We start from the raw sequence: 12,963 nt of genomic DNA, 5'->3' as shown, positions 1-12,963 counted from the left end.
AGAATCACGAATCAGGAGGATCATTGCCATCAACGTTTAGTTGGAAAAGCTTTCTTTTTTGCTATCTGAAATGAAACATGTGACATAATTTATGTTAAAAACTTGTTATCGTATGGTACAAGAGCCATTTTGTTGCTTGCTGTTGCATGTCACATTTGTGTTCATCCTGCATCAACAAAACAACAATGATCCCCCTTTCACATGTTAAATGAAGTGACTATTGTAACAAAAATGGAAAATAAATGAGTTGTGCGATTAGCAGGAATTAAGATATCATGTACCGTGTCTTTCCAATTCAAACAGGCACTCACTACAAAACTGTCATCTACACACAACACAAAACTAATGTGAGCTTTCTTTTTTGTCAACAGCTCCTGATTAACATAAAAAGAAACTTGGTGATTCAGCAATTTAATTTAATGATGTGCACATAAGATCTAGAGTCTGAAGTTCCAGAAAGATTATAGATAAGCTATGTAACCACTGAATTTATGGTCCATAATTTATAAAACAAAACATGAAATTATTGAGATAATTTTTTCACACATCACAGAAATAGTTAAGATAAACAATTTCAAAGATTCATTTTAGCTTCAACCAAGTTTAGGAAAAATATAAATCATAGCTAGTATGATTAATAAGTATCTTATATGTTACAAATAATCTTTAACTGAGCTAAGGGTTTTCTTTAATTTCCACTAGCAACTCTCAACTGTTGATTTGCCTCAAAGATTTTGGTGTAATTCTACATTCAAATATTACAACCAGTTTAATTTTATTATCTGTAATCGCATGTACTTCAAAATAGGCAATATTAAAACTAGATACTCAGCAAGTCCAAAATGTCTGATATATTAGTTTGTGTGCTAGTCATGTTTATTTCTCAACATGTTTTGCACAATTCCAATCATCACTGGTCTCAATGGATGATGCTTTAAGTGGTCTTTTGTCCACCTTAATTTTGCCATAAGTTGCCATTCAAGGAGAAGCTGGAGAACTAACCAGTCTGGCAGGTTCAGGAAGGTCTCAGTCTTTATTAATCTATATTTTATATTTGGTGCAACTGTTGACTGTCTGGAAATTGATTTTCAAGTTTATTATGCCCATCTGATAATAGTCAGTCATAAATATTAGTGAAAATATAGTGAAGAGGCTACTCCCCTTTATAGTTCATTGGCACCACAGCATGCCATGGTGTAAGAAATCTGAGTGACAATGGTACCATGAAATCAATTGTAAAAATATTAAAACTAAAGCAAAACATATATAGACTGAGGGTGCATTGACTCTGCTACCAGTATGAGTCCAATTGCCACAGTTTGGGTTCCAGCCAGGCAAAACTTGTTTACATTCTTGGTTCTTGCCTGGCTAGAACTTTAACTGTTCTGTTTAGCCATGATGTGGAGATGCCGGTGATGGACTGGGGTGGACAAATGTAAGGATTTGCACAACACCAGGTTATAGTCCAACAGTTTTATTTTAAAAATAAAACTGTTGGACTATAAATTTACAGGACAATATTCTCTTCAGCATCCTAGAAGTCACGGGTAACCTGAAAACAGGTAACACCTTACAGCTTGTGGGATAAGATGTTGTCTTTCAAACTGTGAAGTAAGAGATCGTATTCATGCATGCTGTACTTTCATTTTTCTTCAAAAACTTTTATAAAATGTACAGTCAGAATTCTCTGCTGAACTCAAATATAACCCTAGAGTGCAGCAGCAGCTTCAAAACCAGCACCTTCCTTGCTAGGTCACCATGTGTGATTATGAACGCTGTCTCTAGGAGCAACCATCTCATTCTAATTTTTAAAACATTTTGCAGTGCACAATCTATAACTACCTGTAGTCACCACGTGGACACAGGACCCATTTAGTATTTCATACTATTGTGTGCCACGGTAAAGAAAACTAATCATTTCTTTTCACAGATACAGGCAAATATCATCGGGCCAAATCTTCCTGGAAAAATAATAGCGAGTTTACGGCGCACGTCGTTATTAATGCTCAACTCGGCCAGAAAGTTCAGGGAAAGAAGAGATACGCCGTGAGTTGTGAATCTCCAGAACTTGCTGGTCGATTTAAGCTGCTCCACCGTTTGCTTCACACAAACGGCATCTCACCCTCAGCCTCCCCGTTATTTTTAAGAACTTTCTGGATCTGCACATTAATTGCCCATTAAACTCACTGCAGAAAGTTAGAGCTCATAATTAACAGTGTAAGTACCCTTTTAACGACGTGATAATTGTTAATGCAATGCCAATCAATCTCTTCAGCCCAGAAAGGGAACAATTTAAACTATTCAATCTCACTACTTTTTTTTATTCGTTCATGGGATGTGGGCGTCACTGGCGAAGCCAGCATTTATTGTCCATCCCTAATTACACTTGAGAAGGTGGTGGTGAGCCGCCTTCTTGAGCCGCTGCAGTCCATGTGGTGAAGGTTCTCCCACAGTGCTGTTAGGAAGGGAGTTCCAGGATTTTGACCCAGTGACGAAGAAGGAACGGCGATATATTTCCAAGTCGGGATGGTGTCTTGGAGGAGAACGTGCAGGTGGTGTTGTTCCCATGTGCCTGCTGCTCTTGTCCTTCTTGGTGGTAGAGGTCGCGGGTTTGGGAAGTGTTGTCGAAGAAGCCTTGGCGAGTTGCTGCAGTGCATCCTGTGGGTGGTACAAACTGCAGCCACAGTGCGCCGGTGGTGAAGGGAGTGAATGTTTAGGGTGGTGGATGGGGTGCCAATCAAGCGGGCTGCTTTGTCCTGGATGGTGTCGAGCTTCTTGAGTGTTGTTGGAGCTGCACTCATCCAGGCAAGTGGAGAGTATTCCATCACACTCCTGACTTGTGCCTTGTAGATGGTAGTAAGGTTTTGGGGAGTCAGGAGGTGAGTCATTCGCCGCAGAATACCCAGCCTCTGACCTGCTCTTGTAGCCACAGTATTTATATGGTTGGTCCAGTTAAGTTTCTGGTCAATGGTGACCCCCAGGATGTTGATGGTGGGGGATTCGGCGATGGTAATGTCAAGAGGAGGTGGTTAGACTCTCTCTTGTTGGAGATAGTCATTGCCTGGCACTTGTCTGGCGCGAATGTTACTTGCCACTTATCAGCCCAAGCCTGGGTGTTGTCCAGGTCTCGCTGCATGCGGGCACGGACTGCTTTATTATCTGAGGGGTTGCGAATGGAACTGAACACTGTGCAATCATCAGCGGACATCCCCATTTCTGACCTTATGATGGAGTGAAGGTCATTGATGAAGCAGCTGAAGATGGTTGGGCCTAGGACAATGCCCTGAGGAACTCCTGCAGCAAAGTCCTGGGGCTGAGATGATTGGCCTTCAACAACCACTACCATCTTCCTTTGTGCCAGGTATGACTCCAGCCACTGGAGAGTTTTCCCCGATTCCCATTGACTTCAATTTTACTAGGGCTCCTTGGTGCCACACTCGGTCAAATGCTGCTTTGATGTCAAGGGCAGTCACCCTCACCTCACCTCTGGAATTCAGCTCTTTTGTCCATGTTTGGACCAAGGCTGTAATGAGGTCTGGAGCCGAGTGGTCCTGGCAGAACCCAAACTGAGCATCGGTGAGCAGGTTATTGATGAGTAAGTGCCGCTTGATAGCACTGTCGATGACACCTTCCATCACTTTGCTGATGATTGAGAGTAGACTGATGGGGCGGTAATTGGCCGGATTGGATTTGTCCTGGGCAATTTTCCACATTGTTGGGTAGATGCCAGTGTTGTAGCTGTACTGAAACAGCTTGGATAGAGGTGCAGCTAGTTCTGGAGCACAAGTCTTCAGCATTACAGCCAGGATGTTGTGGGGGCCCATAGCCTTTGCTGTATGCAGTGCACTCAGCCATTTCTTGATATCACGTGGAGTGAATCGAATTGGCTGAAGACTGGCTTCTGTGATGGTGGGGATATCGGGAGGAGGCCGAGATGGATCATCCACTCAGCACTTCTGGCTGAAGATGGTTGCAAACGCTTCAACCTAATGTGCTGGACTCCGCCATCATTGAGGATGGGGATGTTTACAGAGCCTCCTCCTCCCGTTAGTTATTTAATTGCCCACCACCATTCACGACTGGATGTGGCAGGACTGCAGAGCTTTGATCTGATCCGTTAGTTGTGGAATCACTTAGCTCTGTCTATAGTATGTTGCTTCCACTGTTTAGCATGCATGTAGTCCTGAGTTGTAGCTTCACCAGGTTGGCACCTCATTTTTTGGTACGCCTGGTGCTGCTCCTGGCATGCTCTTCTACACTCCTCATTGAACCAGGGTTGATCCCCTGGCTTGTTGGTAATGGTAGAGTGAGGAATATGCCGGGCCATGAGGTTACAGATTGTGCTGGAATACAATTCTGCTGCTCCTGATGGCCCACAGTGCCACATGGATGCCCAGTTTTGAGCTGCTAGATCTGTTCTGAATCTATCCCATTTAGCACGGTGATAGTGCCACACAACACGTTGGATGGTGTCCTCAGTGGCAAAGACGGGACTTCGTCTCCACGAGGACTGTGCGTGGTCTCTCCTATCAAGACTGTCATGGACAGATGCATTTGCGACAGGTAGATTGGTGAGGACGAGGTCAAGTAAGTTTTTCCCTCTTGTTGGTTCGCTCAACACCTGCCGCAGGCTCAGTCTGGCAGCTATGTCCTTCAGGACTTGGCCAGCTCGGTCAGTAGTGGTGCTACCGAGCCACTGTTGGCGCATGTCGTAAATTCTTAGAAATTTTTTAAATTTCAAGTTTTAATTTTTTTTCTTACTTTTCTTTGTCTCTTTTTGTCTCTCACTTAATCCAATCTTGCTTTCCCTCTCTTAATTTCTCTTTCTGTACCTGTTTTGACTCTAATTTATCCACTCTAATTCACCCTCCTTCTCAGTCTTTCCTCTGTTTCTTTCTCACCGTTGGTCCCGTCATTCACTAAGATCCCAGATGCCCCGTTGACCTCGCTGCGCTGTTATCAGCTCAAGTTACGACGTAAATTATATTCAAGCAGAGGGGTGCAGGAAAATGTCTCAGGCCGCACACTGCGAGATGCCCTGCTCCAGCAAGATTCGGCCAATGTGCTTAAAGTTACTACACCCCATGGTGACGTGGAGTTATGTAATAAACATTATCTAGATTGACTGGGATTTGTTCACCATATTTTGGTTAGGATACTTCAACTGTGCTCCCAATGGATACTTCAACTGAGGTGAGTTTGGTCCTTGAACTTTATTGGAGTTGTTCCTGCTGACAGTAAAAGATCTTATTTTCATCAGAGTAATAGGGGCACTTCGCAATCTTGAATGAGTCATTTCTTATTTGTACAAAGCAGCAATTTTTATTTCCCAGCAAGGTCCACAGCAACTGCAAGCATCCAATTTCAGACAGCTCTGGTGTATCCATTATTCAAAGAACATTATTGGAAAAGGAGTTGTAAGAAAAAGGCTATTATGGTGAATTAATAAAATACAATAAACCTTGCACTCTGCAAGGGCAGTCTTTAAATAACTGAATAACACAAGACCAATTAGGGTTCTGTTTTGTTATCTAGATACCAATCAGGCTTTAGACGCAAGGTCAACTGACCGGTATGTGAATACGTTTGATGGTGTACAAAATTAAAAAGAGATCTGCTGCGTTGAAAGAAAGAAAAAAAGGAAGAACTTGCATTTATATGGCACCTTTCATGACGTCAGGACATCCCAAAGTGCTTTCAGTACTTTTGAAGTGTATATTTGCACTATTTTGTAATTTAGGAAACATAGCAGCCAAATTGCAGCAATGAAATAAATGACCAGATCATATGGTTTTAAATGTTGGTTGAGGGATAAATGTTGGCCAGGACACCAGAACTCTCCTGCTCTTCTTCGAATAGTGTCATAAGATATTTTACCTGATAGGGCAGGTAATGTCTCATCCTAAAGACAGCACCTCTGGCAGTGCAGTGCACCCTCAGTACTGCTCTGGAGTGTCAGCTTGGATTGTGTGCTCAAGTCTCTGGAGTGGGACTTGAACCCACAACCTTTTGACTCATAGGCTACAGTGCTACCACTGAGCCAAGGCTGACAAAGGCTGTTGCTTACTATATTGGAGATTATAGTTTCAGGTTTATAATTGTGAAAAATAATCATGCACTGGGTGAATGAGTGAGGAAGGGTAGTAAACAGTGAGGAGGATAGTGATAGACTTCAAGAGGATATAGACAGGCTGGTGTCATGGGCAAACATGTGGCAGATGAAATTTAACGCAGAAAAATGCGAAGTGATACATTTCAGTAGGAAGAATGAGGAGAGGCAATATAAACTAAAGGGCACAACTCTAAAAGGGGTCCAGGAACAGAAGGATCTGGGGGTATATATGCACAAATCGTTGAAGGTGGCAGGGCAGATTGAGAAAGCAGTTAAAAAAGCATATGGCATCCTGGGTTTTATAAATAGAGGCGTAGAATACAAAAGTATGGAAATCATGATGGACCTTTATAAAACACTGGTTCGACCACAACTGGAGTATTGTGTCCAGTTCTGGGTACTGCACTTTAGGAAAGAGGTGAAGGCCTTAGAGAGGGTGCAGAAGAGATTTACTAGGATGATTCCAGGGATGAGGGACTTTAGTTACTTTAGATAGACTGGAGAAGCTGGGGTTGTTCTCCTTGGAATAGAGAAGGTTGAGAGAAGATTTGATAGAGGTATTCAAAATCATGAAGGGTCTAGTTAGACTAGATAGAAAGAAACTGTTCCCATTGGCGGAGGGATCAAGAAGCAGAGGACATAGATTTAAGGTGATTGGCAAAGGAACCAATGGTGACATGAGGAAAAACTTTTTTACACAGTGAGTGGTTAAGATCTGGAATGCACTGCCCGAGGGGGTGGTGGAGGCAGATTCAATCATGGCCTTTAAAAGGGAACTGGATAAGTACATGAAAGGAAAAAATTTGCAGGGCTACAGGGATAGGGTGGGGGACTGGGACTAGCTGGATTGCTCTTGCATAGAGCCGGTGCAGACTCGATGGGCCAAATGGCCTCCTTCCGTGCTGTAACCTTTCTATGATTCTATGTCTAAAAAAAGAAAACAAATCCATCTAACCTGTAAAAGGATGATGAGCCCTTCCCACCCACCCATTACCTGTGTTTGGAAAAGGCAAATGATATACGTGATTATAAAAGAGATTAGAGGGGAGTTGAGGAGGAATGTTTTCACCCAGAGGGTGGTGGGGGTCTGGAACTCACTGCCTAAAAGGGTGGTAGAGGCAGGAGCCCTCATCGCATTTAAAAAGTACTTGGATACGTACTTGAAGTGCTGCAACCTACAAGGCTACGGACCAAGAGCTGGAATGTGGGATTAGGCTGGATAGCTCTTTTTTGACCAGGAGACACGATGGGCCGAATGGCCTCCTTCTGTGCCAAAAATTTCTATGATTCCATGATACAAGTAACTTTTTCAGCTATTAAATAATCTTCCACATTTTTAGCTGAAAAGATATTTAAATTTTTTTTTGACATTTCATGCAATGGTTACATTTTCACCAAAAAGTTATGCGCGATCTTTAGATATTCTCATTCACACAAATTAAATCTTTGAACAGATCATATACTGTACAGATTTGATTATTTGCCTGCTTAAATATATTGTTTTCTTTCCCCTACTAGTTTTTCCGAATCCTTCAGTCCTATTTCACTAGCAGAGGGATGAATCTGGGATTTGGCAGAAAAGAAAAACTTTCTGGAGGATATGGAAGCAAAATTGGTTCATATGATGATAAATTCAACAACATTTTGGACACTAAAGACATCTTCACTGGTTAAATGTCTGTACTATGGTTAATGAATATATTTGATTATGCATTCAATAAATACCAATGGATTTTCAGAATTAGCAAGTATAATCCTGCTAGATTCAAGAGGAGCATCCACACAAATTGAGAACCAATTAATTGGTGTATTTGCGAACATTTTTGTTTGTTTAGTAAATGCTGCACTGTCATGGAATTGTTACAACAATATTTGTAGCCTTTGTGTAACAGAAAAGGTTAATTAATCAGTCAATTTCTGTAGTTTTTAAACAGTCATATTAAATAAATATGCATGTTCCTTATATCTTGGGGTCCATCATATACTGATGCTTGAACATTGTTATCTGGTGCCCTGGTCACCTAAGCAGTTGAATTCAGAAATATTTTAAATCCTATTTATTGTTACCAGATAAAGATTAATCCACAGATGGTCTACTTTATACTGACTGTTGTAATCAAAATATTAATATTTTATAATCTATCAATCTTTTACAATAATTGTACCATTCCATTAAAGTTCATTAGAAGATTTTAAGAGGGCTAACTTTACAAAAATGACTGACGAACTGGCAAAAGTTGACTTGGCAACCCTACTGGATAGGCATTCAAGTACCAAGGACAAATGGGATCTACTTAAAACCACTCAAATAGAATGAAGCCATATATGTTCCAATGGTTAAAAGGGCACATGGTAAAACAAAACCATTATGGGTGACAAGGAATGTAGAGAGGCAAATTTGAACAAAACAGAAGGCATTCTAGAGTCTTAAGGCAGTTAACGCGCAGGAGAACAGGGAAAATTATTGCATGTAATTAAGGAAAAAATAAACAGCCATAAGATTAGCCAAGAGATCTCTGGAAAAGATGATGGTGCGTAATTGTGGCAGTAATAACAAAAGCTTTTTTAGCTATGTCTGTAGACAGACGACCATAAAGGACCGTATAGGGCCATTAAAGGATACTGTAGGGCAGATTCAAACAATTCTCAGGTTATGGCAGAGTTGCTAAATTACTATTTTGCATCAGTCTATACTCCTGTAGAGGAGTGCTTAGCATTGAATAGCATCATTAATATTAAAATGGATAATAATGTCATCTTGGATAGGTTAGGAAAGCTCAAAATTGATAGTGCTCCAGGTCCTGATAATATTCATCCAAGGATGATTATAGAGATGGGACAGGTACTCTGTGAGCCCGTTGCCCGTATCTTTAATAGTCAGGGACAGTTCCCTTAGACTGGAAGCTAGCTCACGTAGTTCCTATTTTCAAAAAGGGGTCAAATCAGAGCCGGGGAACTACAGATCTATCAGCCTGACAACAATTATTGGGAAGATGCTAGAAGGGATCCTCAGAGATGCTCTTTATGATCACTGGAAAAGGGAAGGGGCCGTTAGAAATACACAACACGGCTTCTGAAAAAATAGGTTATGCCTGACAAATTTGATAGTTTTTTGATGAAGTCACTCGGGTAGTGGATGAGGGTAGTTCAGTAGACATTGTCTACCTCTCCTTTCAGAAAGCCTTTGATAAGGTACCTCGCACTAGGTTACTTCACAAGATAGAATCTTGAGGTATCAGTAGAAATTTAATAAGCTGGATTAGAAATTGGCTCCAATCCCGCAGCCAAAAAGTTGTAGTTAACGGATGTAGATCAGCTTGGAGGCACGTTGCTAGTGGTGTCCCCTAGGGATTGGTCCTAGGCCCGTTATTCTTCACGGTCTTTATTAATGACTTGGACATTGGTGTTGGGAGTATGGTAAGTAAGTTTGCAGATGACACCAAAATCTGTGCAAGGATTAAGACAGTAGAGGAGTACAATCAAATCCAAAAAGATTTAGATGTGCTAGGGGAGTGAACCACACATTGCTTTCATCTAAATTAAATGCCATTTGCCAGTGTTATGTATGGTGGTAAGGCCAACACAAAATACACATATCATTTGCAGGGAACGATTTTGAAAGAGGTTGAGCAACAAAAAAATCTTGGTGTTATTGTGCACAGATCACTAACGGTTCATGACCAATGTAGAAAAATTGTAGTTAACACTAACAGGGTATTGGGTTGTATTAATAGAACCATTCAGTATAAATCAAAGGACACCATTTTGACACTATACAGGTCGTTGGTCAGACTGCATCTAGGATACAGTGCCCTGTTTTGGTCCCCCCACATGGTGGGTGATATAGCAGCTTTGGGAAAGGTCCAGAGGAGAGCTACAAGAATGATTCCTAATTTAAAGACCTCAGCTACTCATGGGCTCAAGGATCTCCCTCGATCTATTTACTTTAGAGCAGCGAAGACTTAGAGGTGACCTGCCAGAGGTCTATAAAACAATTGAAAGGCTAGATAGCATCCCTATTGATAAATTATTCCAGTTTAACAGGTTGGGGAGGACCAGGGTACACGAGTTTAAGCCATGGAAGAGTAGGAATAGACAGGATGTTAGACGACTTCTTTTCCAAGAGAATTGAGAGTCTCTGGAATACATTGCCAGCTGGTGTGGTGGGTGCTGACTCTCTGCATGCCTTCAAGAGAGAGCTGGACTGGTTCCTGACTGGGGGCAGAGATCGTGTCATATAGAAGGTAAGTGTCTTTATAGATAACACTTGGTCCATGTGATCTCCTGGACTGGTTTTGATCAGCTAAGGGGGTTGGAGAGGAATTTCACAGAGTATTTTTTCCCTTATTGGCCCTGGGTTTTCTCTTTTTTTTGCCTCTCCCAGGAGATTATATGGCTGCGTGGGTGGGTGAGTGGTCGGGGGAGGGAAGAAGTGTTTAGCCATGGCGGTCTGGCCATCATAGTGTGCGGTGGGCTTGATGGACCAGCTGGTCTTTTCCTGCCTGTCAATTTTGTATGTTCGTAATTGTTTTCAAAAATTTGGATCCCTCTCCCAATTTCGTCCTGCCCCTCTTCCTTCTGGAAGAACTTAGTTTCCATATCCAGGTCTTTTATGTAAATGTGAAACAGTATTTAGATAAGTTTATACAGCTAGGAGGACAAATGGTAAACAAAATGTAACAGATAAATGTACTTATTCCACATAGGTGGGAAAAAGTGGACCATAAGCATACAATGAATGTGACTAAATCAGGATATTCCTATGCAAGAACAGTGGAATTGATACCTTGACTAGAATATTCATTAAGGGCACTAGATGAATCCTCTTTCATCTTAACTCGTCAAGGAACCGACTGGGGTTTAACCACCCAGTCTATGCTCAAATTTGGTTTGCCAAACTGCCTTACATTAACCAGTTCAGATTATATTAGAATATATACTACCAACCTTCCATCAGGATCCACATAAGCGACTGAGTAATTGATTTTCAATTCAAAGAAACCAGACAAAGTCATGAACTAATAACTTTATTAATCTTAGAATCAGTTAGCAGCACTTAAACATTGAGTATGCAAATAATTAATGGATAGGATTAATTGACAACATAACAGGTTACAGAGGTAGTTCAGTTATGTCACAGTAATTCAGCATTAACTGGTTGCTGATTATAAATTTACAGTTGAGATCATTGTCTGCAATTGATATAAATTGGTGAGGTTAGTTTATAATTAGACTCCTTATAGAGCTGACACATGAACAGCATCAATAAACAGTCTATTGACTAGATTTAAGTTTACACACTTGTAGTTAGCAGTATTTCCAGAACTTAAGACATAATTCTAGAGCTGGTGTGGATGAACTTGACTTGCCTTTCCTTTGAGCGGATGGTATCAGCCTCCTGAAACATGGGTGGTGAACCTCCATCTGTAGAGGTGCGATCTGTTTCTCCTGGATCCTCTACTAGGTAATTTCACCTTCTGCACTGGTAGCTGTATCTGGGCTAGCTGGCTTAAAACTCACTTCCCTTAATCTTAAGGAAACTTGTGCATCTAAGTGACACACATATCTGGCTGGTATAGCCATTCATTTTTAACTTCTGTAGCCTGCCTCTTTCTTTCTCGCCATCTCTCTCTCTCCCTCTCTCTGAGAGATGCACTTTCCAATTTTACAAAGGCACCCATCCACGTATACTAGTCAAAGATCTACACCTTCTACTACAAGAACTAAATGAAGGACTGAGGACTATAGTGTCAAAAGCATTATCGTATATAGCCTTAATTTCCAAAGAAGCCTCCTCAATTCAATTGACCAATCTGAGTGACGTGTTAGAGTTCAGCCCTTTTGGCATCAATGACCTCTCAGCCATGTTGGTGCCCTAAATCATCTATATATGCCAGGTCGCTCATTTACTTCTTTACTTCTCAGGTCTTTGCTCAAAGGGTCACACACAGGTCTAGACAAGGCAAGATCTGTGTCCCCCTTAATGAGCTATCTCTAGATCTGTGGTCTTAATGGCTTGTTTTCTATCCATGGTAAGGAGTGCTTTTGTTGTATAAGGCTTCATGGTTTAATTAACATTAGCACACTTTCCCAGCAGTCAGTCTAACTACTGATTTCACTCAATCAGTACAGCTTGTCTTCATGTAATAATGAATACTCTATGCTTTCCCCAGTGGTTCACCTTACTTAACTTAAACAAAATAACTCCTATCCATCCTCGTGCATGTCAAGCTTCTGAACCTGGCAGTTTTGGTTAAAACCTGACTGTCTATTTTTATTTGCAGCCTAAATGGAAGGCCTTCTAGACAACCCTTGCTGAGCATCCGAGACCAGAGACTTCCCAACACAAAGAGTGACACATTTATCGATTACCAAGACAAGCTAAACAATTGCTTACTATTTACATTCTTTAGGGAACATTAGCATTTTAACCACCTTTCATCTCTGCATTTTTAAGCTAAACACATATGAATAGTCTGCTTTAAAACCCCATTTAAAGTAATTTTCCCCAAAATGGTCAAAAAAAATCCCCAAAATATGACACTACCTTGACACACTTTCTCTCTTTTCTTTCCATTCTCACTCACTGCTCCTTATGTTCTCTCCTCCTTCCATTTGCTCTCCCCTTTTCCTTCAATTTCTCACCCCTCTTCTATCTCCACCCCACAACCCCTTTCTGGCTCTCTCTTATTCCCTATATCTATTGGTTCATTATCCTTTTCCAGTTCATTCTTTCTCTCCCTTTCCTGCTTTACATGCTCTCTCCCCTTTCCTCATCCCCCCCCCCCCTAATTTACACACACACACACACACACACACACTCTCTCACTCTCTCTCTCTCCCCCCTTTCT

Source organism: Heptranchias perlo, chromosome 2 (genome assembly GCF_035084215.1).
Source record: "Heptranchias perlo isolate sHepPer1 chromosome 2, sHepPer1.hap1, whole genome shotgun sequence".
NCBI classification, from domain to species: Eukaryota; Metazoa; Chordata; class Chondrichthyes; order Hexanchiformes; family Hexanchidae; genus Heptranchias; species Heptranchias perlo.
This window is presented reverse-complemented; position numbering follows the sequence as displayed.